This window comes from Hipposideros armiger, unplaced genomic scaffold (genome assembly GCF_001890085.2).
Source record: "Hipposideros armiger isolate ML-2016 unplaced genomic scaffold, ASM189008v1 scaffold_417, whole genome shotgun sequence".
NCBI lineage: Eukaryota > Metazoa > Chordata > Mammalia > Chiroptera > Hipposideridae > Hipposideros > Hipposideros armiger.
In genome coordinates, this window is record NW_017731767.1 from 1408419 (window position 1) to 1414472 (window position 6054).

At 47.0% G+C, this 6054-nt stretch overlaps 1 pseudogene; it reads left to right on the forward strand.

Annotated features, from left to right (window-relative positions):
- The first annotated feature begins 3829 nt into the window (after window positions 1-3829).
- LOC109394250 (U6 snRNA-associated Sm-like protein LSm3 pseudogene) lies at window positions 3830-4141 on the forward strand (annotated as a pseudogene).
- Window positions 4142-6054: the final 1913 nt, after the last annotated feature.

Here is a 6054-nt window from a genome sequence, read left to right on the forward strand (position 1 = left end):
GGACACTGAGGGCTGGAGAGGTGACGTACCTTCCTGAAGGCACCGAGCCAGAGAGGGACGGGCTGGCTGCTGGACCTGCATGCTTAACCCCTGGGGTTCACTACCACCCATCTATGTTCTCCTCCCCAGTGCACTGTGGGTCCTTTTACTGCTTTGTGTGCTAAAGAGCAGTGTGCGCATCTAACTGTGCCATGTGAGCGTGGCCAAGTCACTTCTTCCCTCTGAGCCTCAGTTTTTCCCCTCTGCAAAATAGGCACAGAATAGCTCCTACCACTGATTCAGAGTTGTGTGCTTTTGCAGGGAGAATACTTGGCTCATGGGCCTCTAGAACAGGGTTCTGGACTTTGGTAATATAGTAGGGCCTTGAATAATGTCATTTCGATCAACGTTATTTCATTATAATGTTGATGAGATACTGCAGGAACTTAACTCTTGTTTATATCAATTAATATATGGTAAAATTGGTTTGATTATACATCATTTCGCCCAAGTTCCAAGAACCTATCGACGATGTTAGGTGAGGACATACTGTGCTTCCACTTGGGGTTGGGTCATTCTTCATGGCAGGGTTCTGTCCTGTGCACTGTAGGATGTTTAGCAGCATCCCTGGGCTCCTCCCACTAGATGTTGGTAGCACCTATGCCCCAAGTTGTGACAACTAAAAATGTCTTCAGACATTGTCAAATGTCCTCAGGGTTGGGGGTGGGGTGGGGGCAGAATTGTCCCTTTGAGAAACACTGCTCTAGATCAGTGGTTCTTCACCCTGTCTGCAATTAGAATCACCTGGTAGAGGTTGACAACTACATGAAGCCAGCTCCGCGCAATTACCTGACTCCCTGGGGGTGGAGTCAGTGGTCAGCCTTGTGAAAACTCCCCAGGTGAACCCAGTGTGCAGCTAAGGTTGAGACCAGTGATGCGAGGCAGGTGATGCACCCAAATTGAGCAATAGAGTAAGTCTGAATGACAGCATGGGCTGCATCTAGAAAAATCAGGGGTGGAGGTGGGGTAATGTACCCCAAGGCTGCCAGGAGTCAGGATCTGTTACTTCCCTCTCTTAGTCAACTCAGCTGCCATCACAGAATATCATAGACTGAATGGCTAATAAACAACAGACATTTATTTCTTATAGTTTTGGAGGCTAGTAGTCCAAGATCAAGGTGCTGGCAGATTCGGGTTCTGCTGAGGGCTCTCTTCCCGGCCTGCAGATGACTGTCTTCTCACTGTGTCCTCACATGGGTTTTCCTCTGTGTGTGCATGGAGACAGTGAGATCTCTTTTTCTCTTCCTCTTTTTATATGGACACCAGTCCTATTGGATCAGGGGCCCACTCTATAACCACATTTAACCTTAATTACCTCTCTAAACACTCCACATACCATCACATTGGGGTTTAGGGCTTCAACGTGAATTTTCAGGAACACAACTCAGTCCATAACAGGGTGAATCAAAGAACATCCAGCATCAGCCAGACTCTGAGCTTCTCAGTGACAGATGGGCACACAGTCCTTTCATGAACATGGGCTGGGTCTCTCCATTCACCTATAGATAAAGGTGGGAGGGCTGGAGTGGTGTCTGCTGAACCCTGTAGTGGCTGATAGATCTATGGATAGGAAATGGGAAAACACCTGTCAGAGGCCCCTCCAAGGTGTTTCTCCCAGGGCTGATGACTCTTCCGACATGGGTTCCCAGAACCCTGTCCACCAAGCCTGGCCAGAGGTGGCTGCAGAAGGGACAAGGGAGCCCCAGTAGATGGGGCCCAAGCCAAGTTCCTCAAGTCTCCAAGTCCACGTTCAGTAGACATAAAAGGGTGCTTTCTGGTTCCATATTTAGATAGGAAGGCACTTTCCTATCCCTGCTAAATTCCCATGGTGCTGGAATATGTGAAAGACATGCAGATTTGATGGGGGCAGGAATGGTACGAATATAACTCAGTTCAACAGAGGAAGGGGACACCTAGGACCCCAACCCGTGATAGACATCTGACTGCAAAACCTGAATCTGGCAACCAAGCTCCTCCCCCTGGGGGACAGGATCACACAGCAGATGCGTCTGTTTCATTTTTTTTATGGTGTTAAAACACACATAACAACATTTACCATCTTAACCATTTTTAAGTGTCCAGTTCAGTGGCATCGAGTACATTCACACTGTGGTGCAGCCATCACCACCATCCATCTCCAGGATTCTTCTCATCTTGTAAATCTGAAACTCTGTCCCCATTAAACACTAACTTCCCATTCCCCCTCCCTAGCCTCTGACAATCACCATTGTACTTTCTGTCTCTATGAATTTCATTCCTTTAGGGACCTTGTATAAGTGGAATCACACAGTATTTTGTGACTGGCTTATTTCACTTACAATAATGTCCTCAAGATTCATCCACGTTGTAGTATATTGCAGAATTTCCTTCTTTTTTAAGGTTGAATAATAGTCCATTGTATGTATATACCACATATTGTTTATCCATTCATCTGTTGATGGACACTTGGGTTGCTTCCACGTTTTAGCTATTGTGAATAATGCTGCTATAAACATGGGTGTACAAACATCTCTTCAAGTCCCTTCTTTCCGTTTTGTGTGTATACACCCAGAAGTGGGATTGCTGGGTCAATATTGTGTGTATCTTTAAATCTAGTGAGGCCTACTATGTGCCCGGAAATGTTCTGAGAGTAGGGATCCAGCAATGAACAAAACAGAGAGCGGCCCCTGTCCTCCCAGAGCCCATGTTCCAGTGAGGAGAGGCATGCAATGAATTAGTTAAATAAAATAGAAGATGAGAAGTCCTACAAGGAAAATAAAGCTGGGAAGCGAAATGGGGACAGCTGAGGATGGGGTTGCAATTTTAATTAGGTGGCCAGGGAAGGCCTCACAGAGAAGGTGAATTTTGAGCAAAGAGCTGAAGGAGGTGAGGGAGTTGTATTAGTTTTCTATTGTTGCATAACAAATTACCCCCCAAATCTAGTGGCTTAAAAGAGTAACATGGAGATCTCCCGGTGTCTGTGGGTCAGAAATCTGGTTGCGGCTCAGCGGGTCCTGTAGCTCAGGGTATCTCATGAGGCTGCACTCAAGGCATCCACTGGGGCTACGATCATCTCAAGACTCAACTGGGGAAGAGCCATGTCCAAGCTTACACATGGGACTGTTGGCAAAATTCAGTTCCTTGCTGGCTGTTGGTTGAGGCCACTCTTAGTTCTTTGCCACACAGATCTGTCCATAGGACGGCTCACATCGTGGGCACTGGCTTCATTACAGCGAGCAAGAAAGAGGACAGAAGAGAGTGCTGACAAGATGGAGAGTCCAGCAGGCCAGAAGTCACAGTCTTATAACCTAATCTTGACAGTGACATCCCATCACTTTTGCCGTGTCCTATTGGTTAGGAGTGGTCCAGCCCACACTCAAAGGGAAGAAATTACACAGGGCAAGAAAATTAAGAAGCAGGGACCATTAGAAGCCATCTTAGATGCTGCCTCCCCCAGGAACTATACAGCCATCTGGGAGAAGAGCATTCCAGGCAAAGGTCCTGCGGCAGGAACGAGCATGGTGTGTGGTCAGGACAATGTGACTGGAGCAGGGACTGAAGGAAGGGGCAGGGGGTGGCGGAGCAGTAGAACATGAGGGCAGAGACGCCAGCAGCCATCTTGAGGGCTATGAGAAGAAATCTGAATTTTTTTTCTAAGAGCAGTGAGAAACCACTGGCTAATTTCAAGGCAGGCATGATGTCATCTGATTTACATTTTGAGAAGATTCCCATGATACTTACAGAAGTAAAATGGTACCTGGGATTTGCCTGAAAACAGTCCATTAAAAATATTTGAGGCAGGGTTTGAAACATGGCGGACGACGTGGACCAGCAACGAACTACCAACCCCGTAGAAGAGCCCCCTGGATTTCAATCAGACTCAGCCTGGATAAGTGAATTTATGTGAAAAATGAGAAATGACAGAGAGCTTCGAGATAGATTACGTGCTTATGATCAACATTTAAATATGATACTGGGAGATGTGAGAGAAACTGTGACTACTATAGAAATTGATGAAGAAACACACGAAGAGATATATACCTCAACAAAATGGAATATTCTGATGCTCTTTGTCCCTGGGGATGGTGTTGTACTAGTTGCCCCTCCACTGAGAGTTGGCTAAAACAAAGAATTTGTCCTGTATGGAAAATAGGAGACTTGGTATGATTGCCTTTTTAAATGTAGAAGATATTCAAATGACCTGTGTAAATTTTGATACTAAGAAATGACCAAGGATCCTTTCACTCCTGAAATGGGTTGATTTGCAGATAACTTACACATTCTTAACCTAAATGGCATTTTTATTTTTCTTCAACCCTTCCAATAAATGTGATCACTAAGATGCAAACAATAAAATAAAATAAAATAATTAAGGAGGTGAGAGATGAAACAAGATAGGTACACTATGGATTGTTGTCAAAGTTGGGGGACGGCACCCTATAGGCTCTTCACATTCTTCTCTCTACTTTTGCATGTGTGTGAAATTTTTCTATAATAAAAGAGGAAACATTAACAACAAACCATGTATCTGGTTTATGGGGGAGAAATAACTGTGGAGAAGGCAGGCAGAGGCAGGTGTTCATGGTGGAGGGGACTCCAATGGCCCAGGGCACAAACCATCACCATGGCCAAAATTAGAGGCTGACAATACCAAGTGCTGACGAGTCACAGAGGAAGTGGGACTCCCATCTGCTTCTGGTGTGCGTAAAAACAGTTTGCCAGGTTTTTTTGTTTTTGTTTCTTTTGCAATTATACATTTATTATACAGCCCAGCAATTCTGTTTGTAGGTATTTACCCAAGAGAAATGAAAACCTGTTGGCGCAAAGATCCGTTGGAAAATGTTCATCTCAGCTTTATTTGTTATCGCCAAAAAACTGGAAACAACCCAAATATCTCCCTACAGGAGAATGGATAAACAAATTGAGGTCTGTTCATGCCATGGAATACTCTGCAGCAATCAAAAGGAACAAAATATTGATACAGGAACAGGTGGATAAATCTCAGAAGGCCCGATGCTGAGTGGAAGCCAGACAAAAGGCTAGACTATCCCATGGGGATAGAAATCAGGATAGTGGTTGGGGGTGGGGGTTGAGAGGGATAGGACACATCTGGGGCCTTCTGGATGGACAGATCCCCACTTTGATGGGTTGGGGGCCCAAGGCTGCACGCACATGTGATGCACACGGGCATGGACCTCACCACTGGAGGTAAATGATCTCAATCAGGTTCCAGGCAAAGTGGTTCCACCCCCACGTGATGACGGTGGGATTCCTGACCCTGTTCCAGTTCAGAGCCTGCAGGCCTTGCTGGTGGGCGAAATGTGGGACTGAGAGGAAGCCCCGTGGCCTCCTTCATAAAGAGGAGGGGGAAGCCCTGACCTCTGTCCCCCGCCGGGACTCACTGGCGGGTCTGAAAGCTTCTCTGCCGCCGCCCGGGCCGGTCGATAGCAGACACCCCGACTCCGTCCAGCGTCCCGCCTGCCCGGCAGCCCCGCCCCTTCCCGCCAGCCCAGCCCCCAGGAGGGGACCCGGGCGGGGTGGAGCCTGCTGGAAGTCCCACGCCTGGCTCTGGACCCCAGCCCCTCACGCCCCTCCTCTATCCCCAGAAGTCCCAGCTACTGAGACTTGATCTTGTCCCAGGGGCTGGAGATGGGCAACCAGCCAGCGGTGTCTGGGGGCTACACTGTGACGGGGGCCTGTCTGCGCTCGCTTTTCCCCTATTCAAGAGGCATCAGAGCTTGTGATGGCTCCTGAAAGGTGGTAACTGAGGTCTTCATGCTCCAGGCGTGAATAAATCTTTGCCTCAGAGCGACCTCTTTGGCGCCATTCACTCTTGGGTTCATTCATTCATTCATTCATTCATTCATTCATTCATTCATTCATTCAATGAATATTTATTGAGCGTCTAAGACCCGACCCTCTTAAAGTGAACAACCTAGACCAGCACCTACCAACAGAAATACGATGAAACCACAAATGCAGGCATATGTGTGATTTTAATTTTTCTGGTAGCTGCATTAAAAAAAGAAGAAAAGA